At 49.4% G+C, this 10062-nt stretch overlaps 1 protein-coding gene across 1 annotated transcript in view; it reads left to right on the top strand.

The window, feature by feature from the left end:
* Positions 1-4817: 4817 nt before the first annotated feature.
* The window catches only part of LOC117072204 (E3 ubiquitin-protein ligase RNF216-like), a 65318-nt gene continuing 60073 nt past the window's right edge, over positions 4818-10062 (top strand). The window contains exon 1 of the mRNA XM_033192119.1: positions 4818-4965. The gene's annotated coding sequence lies outside the window, so the exon portion shown is untranslated. The remainder of the gene's footprint in view (positions 4966-10062) is intronic.

Raw genomic sequence — 10062 nt, 5'->3', positions numbered from 1 at the left:
ACTGCTTCTGAAAGCAGTGTTCGGGAATAATGTCCTCTATGACAACACCAGCACACCGTCATGTAGATACGGCTAATGACAGTTCTCGGAAACAAAATGATGATGGGCAAATTGTGAATAACGGCGGTCCTCCACTACCGTCCATGATTTCACAGGTCAGATGCACATTAAACTAACTGAAACCAGAAAATGCAACGAAGCCGTGCTGTGATGACTCACGGGGCGGGGAGTTACAGCCTTGGCTCTCTGGCAGGCTCAAGGGGTGAGTGCATGTTGCACGCCTTTGGCCGTAACTGCACGGAATTACAGCCAGCATGCATGATTCGGATTTTCATAGATGGAACTTCCATGCTTCTTCCCAGGAAAACAGCAAAACATCACTTGTTGACAATAGTTTACTCCACAGGTAGCTATCTTGCCCTTTCTGATTCTTGGTGCTGGTTAACATTAAGACAAAGAAAACAGGCCAGGCACGGTGGCTCTCGCCTGTAATCCCAGCACTTTGGGAAGACGAGGCAGGTGGATCACCTAAGGTCAGGAGTTCAAGACCAGCCTGACCAACATGGAGAAACCCTGTCTCTACTAAAAATACAAAATTAGCTGGGCGTGGTGGCACATGCCCGTAATCCCACCTACTCGGGAGGCTGAGGCAGGAGAATTGCTTGAACCTGGGAGGCAGAGGTTGCGGTGAGCCGAGATCACACCATTGCACTCCAGCCTGGGTAACGAGAGCGAAACTCCATCTCAAAAAAACAAACAGGCCAGGTGCGGTGGCTCAAGCCTATAATCTCAGCACTTTGGGAGGCCGAGGCAGGACGATCATTTGAGGCCAGCAGTTTGAGACCAACCTGAGCAACATAGCGAGACCCCATCTATACACAAATATTAAAAAATTAGCCGGGCGTGGTAGCACACACCTGTATTTCCAGCTACTCAGGAGGCTGGGGTGGGAGGGTCACTTGAGCCTGGGAGGTCAAGGCTGCAGTGAACTATGATTGATTGAGTCCCTGCACTCTAGCCTTGGTGACAGAGTGAGACCCCAACCCCACCCCACCCCCACAAAAAAAAAAGGGCCGGGCACAGTGGCTCATGCCTGTAATGCCAACACTTTGGGAGGCCGAAGCAGGCAGATCACCTGAGGTTAGGAGTTCGAGACTAGCTTGGCCAACAATGGTGAAACCCTGTCTCTACTGAAAATACAAAAATTAGGTGGATGTGGTGGTGGGCACCTGTAATCTCAACTACTTGGGAGGCTGAGACGTGAGATTCACTTGAATTCGGGAGGCAGAATTTGCAGCGAGCCAAAATCATGCCATTGCATTCCAGCATGGGCGACAAGAGTGAAACCCTGTCTCAAGAAAACAAAACAAAACAAAAGTCAGAGGCTTCAAAAATAACCAGAATTATCCAGACAACCTAGAAGGAAGGAATAGCTTCCTCTCGCCCTCACTGGGAAATATGCAGAGATAGGATAATTGTCTTTATGACTCCAAAAATGCTTAAGACAAGAACAACATGTAAACAACTCCTTTGAGAACTTCTGAATTCACACATGATCCCATTTCATCCTTGCAAGAACACTGGGCAATAGATAATATCTTAAAATTCCCATTTTACAAATAAAAAATTCCCAGCCAGACGTGGTAGTTCATACCTGCAATGCCACCACTTTAGGAGGGCAAGACGGAAGGATCACTTGGAGCCAGGAGTTCAAGACCAGCCTCAGCAACAAAGCGAGATTCTATTTCTTTTTTTCTTTTTTTGAGACAGGAGGGCCTCGCTCTGTCGCCCAGGCTGGAGTGCAGCAGCACGATCTCGGCTCACTGCAAGCTCCGCCTCCTGGTTTCACGCCATTCTCCTGCCTTAGCCTCCAGAGTAGCTGGGACCACAGGCGCCTGCCACCACTCCTGGTTATTTTTTTTTTTTTTTGTATTTTTAGTAGAGACGGGGTTTCACCGTGTTAGCCAGGATGGTCTCAATCTCCTGACCTCGTGATCCGCCCGTCTCGGCCTCCCAAAGTGCTGGGATTACAGGCTTGAGCCACCGCGCCCGGCCTGAAAGTCTGTTTCTATTATTTTTTTTCTTTTCTTTTTTTTTTTTTTGAGACAAAGTCTTGCTGTGTTACCCAGGCTGGGATGCAGTGGCGCAATCTCGGCTCACTGCAACCTCTGCCTCCTGGATTAAAGTGATTCTCCTGCCTCAGTCTCCTGTGTAGCTGGGACTACAGGTGTGTGTCACCACACCTAGCTATCTATTAATATTTTTTTAAATTAAACTTCAAAATAAAGGCCTGGCATGGTGGCTCACACCTGTAATCCCAGCACTTTGGGCGGAGGCAGGCGGATCACCTGAGGTGAGGAGTTCGAGACCAGCCTGGCCAACATGGTGAAACTCCGTCTCTACAAAAAATATTTTAAAAATTAGCCGGGTGTGGTAGTGGGTGCCTGCAGTCCCAGCTACTTAGGAGGCTGAGCCAGGAGAATCACTTGAACCTGGGAGGCGAGGCAGAGGTTGCCATGAGTCGAGATCATGCCACTGCACTCCAGCCTGGGTGATGGAAGGAGACCCCGTCTCAAAAATAAATAAGTACATACATACATACATACATACATAAAGATAAAAATAAAGTATCTCTTCTCATTGCCATCATGTCTGAGTCAGAGTCTCCAAAAAGCCTGAACAAATAAAAATTTCCAGACTCAGAGAGGTTACTCGAGCTTACCTGCCTTGGATGTGACACCAACCACAGAGGGGTTCAGGGGTCCGGAAAGAACCTTGCACTCCTGCTAAGATCACCAAGCTCTCCTTCCAATATTGCCTTCTTCCAACATCTCAAAGGGCTTATGAGGACCGTCCTAAGAAGGAGGCTGTAACTGACAGCGATTATCCACCTCCCCTAAGAGGACCAGCATGGAGAATAAGCTCATCAAGGCCAATGCCCTTGTTTTACCTTCCAGGTTATTCCAGGATCTCATAACTGTCTATCTTAAGCTCTCTCTCCTGTTCATCCTCTAACGTCTCCCATGCACTGCACCTTCTAACTCAGGGCCTGACATCTGTAAGATCCCTAGATCCTCATCCTGTTCTGTAAGCAGCCCTTCAATTTCTACTTCACTGAAACATGACTATTCATTCCCTCAGGACACTGGTTCCCCAGAGCACTGTGAGCAGTGGTCTTTTTCTGTCCCATGCAAGCCCCCATAAACCACGCTCTATTGTCTCAGAGAAGGAACACACATTGCCACATCAAGACTATTGTTCCTCTCATTTCCCTGTTTTGTTTTTGTTTGTTTCTTTTGAGACAGGCTGTTGTTGTCATCCAGGCTGGAGTGCAGTGGTGCGATCACAGCTCACTGCAGCCTCGGACTCCTGGGCTCAAACAATCCTCCTGCCTCAGCCTCCTGAGTAGCTGGGACTACAGGTGCGCACCACCATGCCCGGCTAACTTTTATTTTTGTACAGCTGGGGTCTCACTCTATTGCCCAGGATGATCTCAAACTCCTGGCTTCAAGCCATCCTCCCACCTCTATTTCCCAAAGTGTTGGGATTACAGGTATAAGCCCAGACTCATTTATCTAATTACTGACTTGACATCTCTACTTAAAGGTGTACTTGGCAATTTTTTTTTTTTTTTTTGAGACACAGTCTCACTCTGTTGCCCAGGCTGGAGTGCAGTGGCGTGATCTTGGCTCACTGCAACCTCCCCCTCCTGGGTTCAAGCAATTCTTGTGCCTCAGCCTCCCAAGTAGCTGGGATTACAGGCATGCACCACCATGCCCAGCTAATTTTTGTATTTTTAGTAGAGACAGGGTTTCACCATGTTGACCAGGCTGGTCTTGAACTCCTGACTTCAAGTGATCCACCTGCCACGGCTTCTTCCCAAAGTGCTGGGATTACAGGTGTGAGCCACCACACCTGGCCAGCAATTATTTTAAGAGTCGGGGTCTTGCTATGTTGCCAAGGCTGGTCTTGAGCTCCTGACCTCAAGTGATCCTCCTACCTTGGCCTCCCAAAGAGCTGGGATTATGGACATGAGCCGCTGTGCCCAGCAGGAGCAGTATTTTAGTCAGTTATTCACTTGCCCACTAAAACCTAAACTTTCCGAGGCCAGGAACACATTTTACACTCTCTCTCTCTCTCTCTCTCTCTCTCTATATATATATATATATTTTTTTTCTTTGAGATGGAGTGTAGCTCTGTTGCCCAGGCTGGAGTGCAGTGGCACCATCTTGGCTCACTACAATCTCTGCCTCCCCGGTTCTAGCGATTTTCCTGCCTCAGCCTCCTGCGTAGCTGGGATTACAGGCATCCGCCACCACGCCTGGCTAATTTTTTTATTTTTGGTAGAGACAAGGTTTCATCACGTTGACCAGGCTAGTCTCCAACGTCAGACCTCAAGTGATCCGTGCCTCGGCCTCCCAAAGTGATGGGATTACAGGCGTGAGCCACTGTGCCCAGCCACGGGATCCATTTTACTCTTAATTTCCCCAAATCCTAGAACAGTGCGTGGTCCACAGGAAATCCACAGAATATATCTGCAGAATGAATGAATGACTTGCCAAAGCAATTAGGGCAAATAAGTAGATATCGAGTAAACGTCCACAACCACCTGCCCCATACCCTTTTAAGCTCTGGGGAGATGGCGGCTCCTGTGGGTTCGGGGATGGGGGAGTCAAGTCTCCGCAGGCGGAGAGCCCGGATGCAGGCGCGGCTAGGCGGCCCTCTCTGTGGTGAGCCCCCCGGGTCCCTCCTCCACAGCACCCGGAGTGCCTCTATGGTTCTTCCTGTCCTTAGTCGGGAGGGGGCGCTGTGCGCAGGCGAGGTGACGCCGCGGCAGGACGGCAAGGAGTGTAGCGGCTGCCTCTGTGGCGGCGACGGAGCTCGCAGCTGCGGCTTCTGAAGAGTAACTGGCGTGGTAGCGAAGGCCGCCGAACCCGCCTGGCTAGCCGGCGATTTGAGTGGCGAGTGAGTGTCGGTCGCGGGGCGCACTCGAGCTCCTGGACGGGGCTGTGAGGCGAGGCGGCCTCTCTGCGGGACGCCTCCGTGGAGCTCTGGGGGTGGGGGTGGGGGTGGAGGCGGCCGTGGAGCTCTGGGGGTGGGGGTGGGGGTGGGGGCGGGGGCGGGGGCGCGGGCCGTGAGGGCCGCCGAGCTGACTGGCGCGGGCCGAGGCCCGGGCGGGATCGGGCCAAAGGACTGGGCTGGGCGTCTCGAGCCCCGTGTGGTGCCGAGGCGGGAGCGACAAAGGCGCTGAGCGACTGGGCGACCCCCTCCCGCCTCTTCGCGAAGTTTCGTGGGCCGGCTCTTTGGGTCGGCTGCGCTAGGGCGACAGCCTGAGAGACCGCGCTTCCCTCCCCCGGGCCCGAGGCCGCCGCGGAGGCGGGGCCGTGCACCCGAGCGCGGCCTGGAGGAGCGGCGGGAAGCGGCCGGTCCCTGTGAACCCCAGCCCAGGCGAGCGGCGTTTTCCCACCTCTCCCCTCACAGCTGGAGTGGGTGTTATTCCGCGAAAGTTGGCGACTGTCACCGGGCACTCGCCAGGGCGCCGCAAGTGCGTCAAACCTTTCTGTGGGGCGCTGGGGGCTGGCCCGGCTCGGGTGCCTGGGCTCTGAGCAGGGAGCGAGGCCGCTGTCCCCGCGTCGAGGTGCCCGGCTCCTGGTGGAACGGGACCAGGGATCCAAGACTTTGGGCCACTTGCAACTAACCCGGAGCGTGCGCGGCGTGCGGGTTACAGAAATTTCTGACAAATTCACCAGGGCTCTGTGCATCCCTGAGGGCCTGGATAGCAGTAGTCTCGGGTACTTTGATCGTGCAAAAAGAACGTTCTTTTTTCTTTCTTTTTTTTTTGAGACGAAGTCTTGCTCTGTTGCCCAGGCTGGAGTGCAGTGACGCGGTCTCGGCTCACTGCAACCTCCGCCTCCCTGCGTCAAGCAATTCTCCTGCCTTAGCCTCACAGGGATTGCTTCAGCTGGGATTCCAGGCATGTGCCACCACACCTGGCTAATTTTTGTATTTGTAGTAGAGACAGGGTTTCACCGTGTTGGCCAGGCTGGTCTCGAACTTCTGACCTCAGGTGATCCCTCCGCCTCAGCCTCCCAAAGTGCTACATAGTCTTTTCCAAAAACGTGTCAGCTGTGTTCTCCCGGGGCCCTTGGGCCCTTCAGTAAGAAGCGCCCTGGCTGAAAACCCAGTCGTTCACCTACAGAAGAAGCGCTGTGATGTAGAGGTGTGAGCAGGGCAGAGGGGCTCACAGTGACCCTCACACACACCTGGCTCCAGCTTGGCCAGGCCATTTTGCCCTCGTGGGCCTGTGCCTCACCTCAAAAATGGGGTTTCTTCCCTTATGAAGAAGACCCATGAATTAATAATGGAATTGCCAGGAATGCTAAAAACTATCTAAGTTTGGTGTATTGTTTTCAAGCTGTTACTCCTGGAAGGGGTTGGGTTGGCATTGTTTTAGAGGTTAGGAGCCAAACATCAGCTCATCTATTCTCCAGCTGTTTTTTATCCTCCAGCTTCCTGCAATAGTCAGGCACAAAGTCTTAGAAAAATGGGTTTGTGCTGCTGCATGTTTTGGTGGGCAATAGTTAGGCACACTAATATGTATCACCTTTGTTTACTGAATGGAATGCAGGTGGTGGACCAGAGCACATCCGCGTCCCTCGGAAACGGTGGCGTTTAAATGTAGTATGTCCCTTCAGTTCCTCTCTGCCCCACCCACCCCAGCCCATTGATTGAGCCTTTTTTTGGGGGGGGGGAGACGAGTCTGGCTCTGTTCAGGCTAAAGTGCAGTGGTGTGATCTCTGCTCACTGCACCCTCCACCTCCCAGATTCAAGTGATTCTCCTGCCTCAGCGTCCCGAGTAGCTGGGATTACAGGCGTGCGCCACCACGGCCGTCCAAGTTTTTTTGTTTTTTAAGAGACGGAGTCTGGCTCTGCTGCCCAACTCCTGGGTTTAAGTGACCCTCAGCCTCCCAAAGCGCACGAATTACAGGCTTGAGCCACTGTGCTCTTGCAGAACATTCTTTACACGCTGAGAAGGGAGAGAGGAATGGGAAGATTTTATGAAACATCTCAATTTAGTCTGCTTGCTTTGAGGAAGAAGGCTAATAAATGGCCTGGCTTTGCCTTGGTTTTGTATTTCATAATTTATTGCCCCTGGGGTATGGGGAGTAGTGGTGGGTTTCAGGAAATGCCTGGAGAGTCTAGGCCAGATTTTGCAGCCCCTGGCAAACCTCACTGGAGGCTTTAGATTTTTACCCTAATTAGAGAAGCAGCAGCGAATAGAAGAGAACCCCTGAAGCCCTTGTGGAGAAATCAGATAAAGAAGGGTTAGGTATGAGTGAGACAGACTAAAAGTTAATGAATAGAGTAGTTGAGAGAGCTGGTGTTTGCTAGCTGTCCCTCTGTTGCTAACTCTACTACGAGTTACTGTTTAATGTGTTTACAAAATTCTAGGCGTTCCTGTATTTTAGATCTTTAGAGACATAATTCATTCTCATACCTGATGTCATCATTATAGCTGCATTATTGTCAAAGATTATAGAACATAGCCGGGCATGGTGTGGCTCATGCCTGTAATCCCAGCACTTTAGGGGGCTGAGGTGGGCGGATGACCTGAGGTCAGGAGTTCGAGACCAGCCTGGCCAACGTGATGAAACCCTGTCTCTACTAAAAATACAAAAGTTAGCCAGACGTGGTGGCGCATGCTTGTAATCTCAGCTACTCGGGAGGCTGAGGCAGGAGAATCACATGAACCCGGGAGGCAGAGGTTACAGTGATCCGAGATCATGCTACTGCACTCCAGCCTGGCTGACAGAGCGAGACTCCGTCTCAAAAATAGTAATAAATTTTAAAAAAGAAACTGAGGTGTTGAAAAATATCTAGTCTCAAAACTTGTAAGGATCAGCTTGGAACTTGAACTCAGTTTGGACCCAGAGTTCGTGCCAGTAATTATCCTGCTATAATTAGTGAGTGCTATTTATTCTGAAAGTACATCTACTATTGAAAAGCATCTACTATGTGCCATCCAGTGTGCTGTGTCCTAGGGCTTTGGGATCAAGTAATACTTTGGTTCTGCCTTCTTAGAACTTAAGTTTTAGCAGAGGAGACCGAAATTACACAGTTTCCTAAGTAAGTATATGAAATTATTGTTGTAAGTACTTTGAAGAAATGAGGTACGTACGTTGTGTGATTGAACTAGGGAGGAACATCTAGGGGATAGTCAGGAACAGTTTTTCTCTGAAGAGAAAGCAAAGAACCGAATAGAGTTAATTTGGTCCAAGAGGCAGTGAAGAAGAGTAGTCCAGCTGAGGAAGAGCCTGCAGTGGAAGAAGGAGCAAATCGTGGAACTGAACCATTGCTACTACTGAGTGGTGAATGCAGGGGGAAAAGGTATGAGGTAAGGCCCGCTATGTCAGCAAGGTCAGGTGATGGTAGCGTTTTGTAGGCCATGGTAAGGATTTCGGTTCCACCACGGTGAGATTTGTGGTTTAAAAGAAATAACTCAGTGCTATATGAAAATATGTCAAGGGATGGAGCCTGCAAGGCAGTACTTGGGCTAGAAGCAGAAGCATGTCCTTTGGTCACAGAAGATTCAGTTCTAAAAAGGTCGTTGAAAACATTGATTTTACCCTCCACACATGAGGATGAAGAAAATCTTGATGTTTTATGTTAAACTATTTAGCCCGCCCACTGAAGATTTTGAGTTTAATTTTTGATTTAAAACCTTTCCTATTGTAAAAATGCACTGATAATAGGATTCTTAGAATTTTTAAACTCTAGACTAATTGTTTGCATATTTATATCCGTAATCATGGATGTTATTTTACTGTAGTTATTTTGTCCACTTATTAAAGTTAACACAATTTTCATTTTCTTTCTCTGAACTCATCATCTGCTTTGTTCTTCCTTAATAGCATCACCATCCTGTGGTCACCTGATCTCAGCATCTAGGTCAACTTTGATTCCTTTTTCTTGCCCTGATGGCCAATGACATACACAGATCCCATCGACTCTAACTCTGCAGTCAGTGTCTTGTATTATTTTCCTCCCCGTAGATACTGTTTTCCTCCCCCTAGGTACTGTTGGCTCTTGTTTCCTGGGTTTCCTGGCACCAGTTGTCTCCTACAGGCCATCTTACGCATTGCAGCCAGGTTGATTTTTCTAAAGCACAGCTGTCATTGCGTTGCTTCCCATTGGCTAGAAAATAAAATCTGAGCTCTGTTTCAGTTATCTGTTGATGCATAACAAACCACCTGAATACTCACTGGCTTCATAGAATAATTTTGTTTGTTGACAGTTTTATGAGTCAGGAGAATTGAGAAGTGCTGACCTTGGCCATTTTTCTCTGGTCCACATGCTATCCTTAGAGGTGGCCAGTGCTGGAGCATCCACTTCCATAATGGCTTCTTCGTTCACATGCCTTGTCGAAGACTGCTGGAAGGCTGGGCTCAGCTGGCTCTTTCCCTCCGCATGTAGTGTCAGGGCTTTCTGTGTGATCTCTCAGCAGGGTTTTCAGACTTTTTACCTGATGACTCTGGGCCCAGGAGCCCTAAGTGAAAGCTGCTGTGCCTTTTGTTTTCTTTCTTTCTCTTTTTTCTTTTCTTTTCTTTCTTTTCTTTCTTTTTCTTTTTTTTTTTTTTTTGAGACAGTCTCCCTCTGTCGCACAGGCTGGAGTGCAGTGGCACAATATCAACTCACTGCAACCTCTGCCTCCTGGGTTCAAGCAATTCTTGTGCCTCAGTTTCCAGAGTAATTGGGATTACAGGCATGTGCCACCGCACCCAGCTAATTTTTGTATTTTTTTAGTAGAGTTGCGGGCTGCTGTGCTTTTAAAGGATAAGCCCAAATCTGACACAGCTCTCACTTTGGCTTGATATGGCTATTCCTGCTCAACCTTCCCTGACTACCTGCCCTTCCCCTATAGTCTCTTTATTGCACTAGTAACTTTATTCTCTGATTGATGGGGCTCTGAGTTCTTTGAGACAAAAATCCACGTGAGAGTTTCTTTTGATGTATTCCCGATGATACTTAACCAATTCTTATTATATAAAATGCTGTAGTACA

The sequence above is a fragment of the Trachypithecus francoisi genome, unplaced genomic scaffold, assembly GCF_009764315.1.
Source record: "Trachypithecus francoisi isolate TF-2019V2 unplaced genomic scaffold, Tfra_2.0 Lachesis_group4, whole genome shotgun sequence".
NCBI classification, from domain to species: domain Eukaryota; kingdom Metazoa; phylum Chordata; class Mammalia; order Primates; family Cercopithecidae; genus Trachypithecus; species Trachypithecus francoisi.
This window is presented reverse-complemented; position numbering and strand designations above follow the sequence as displayed.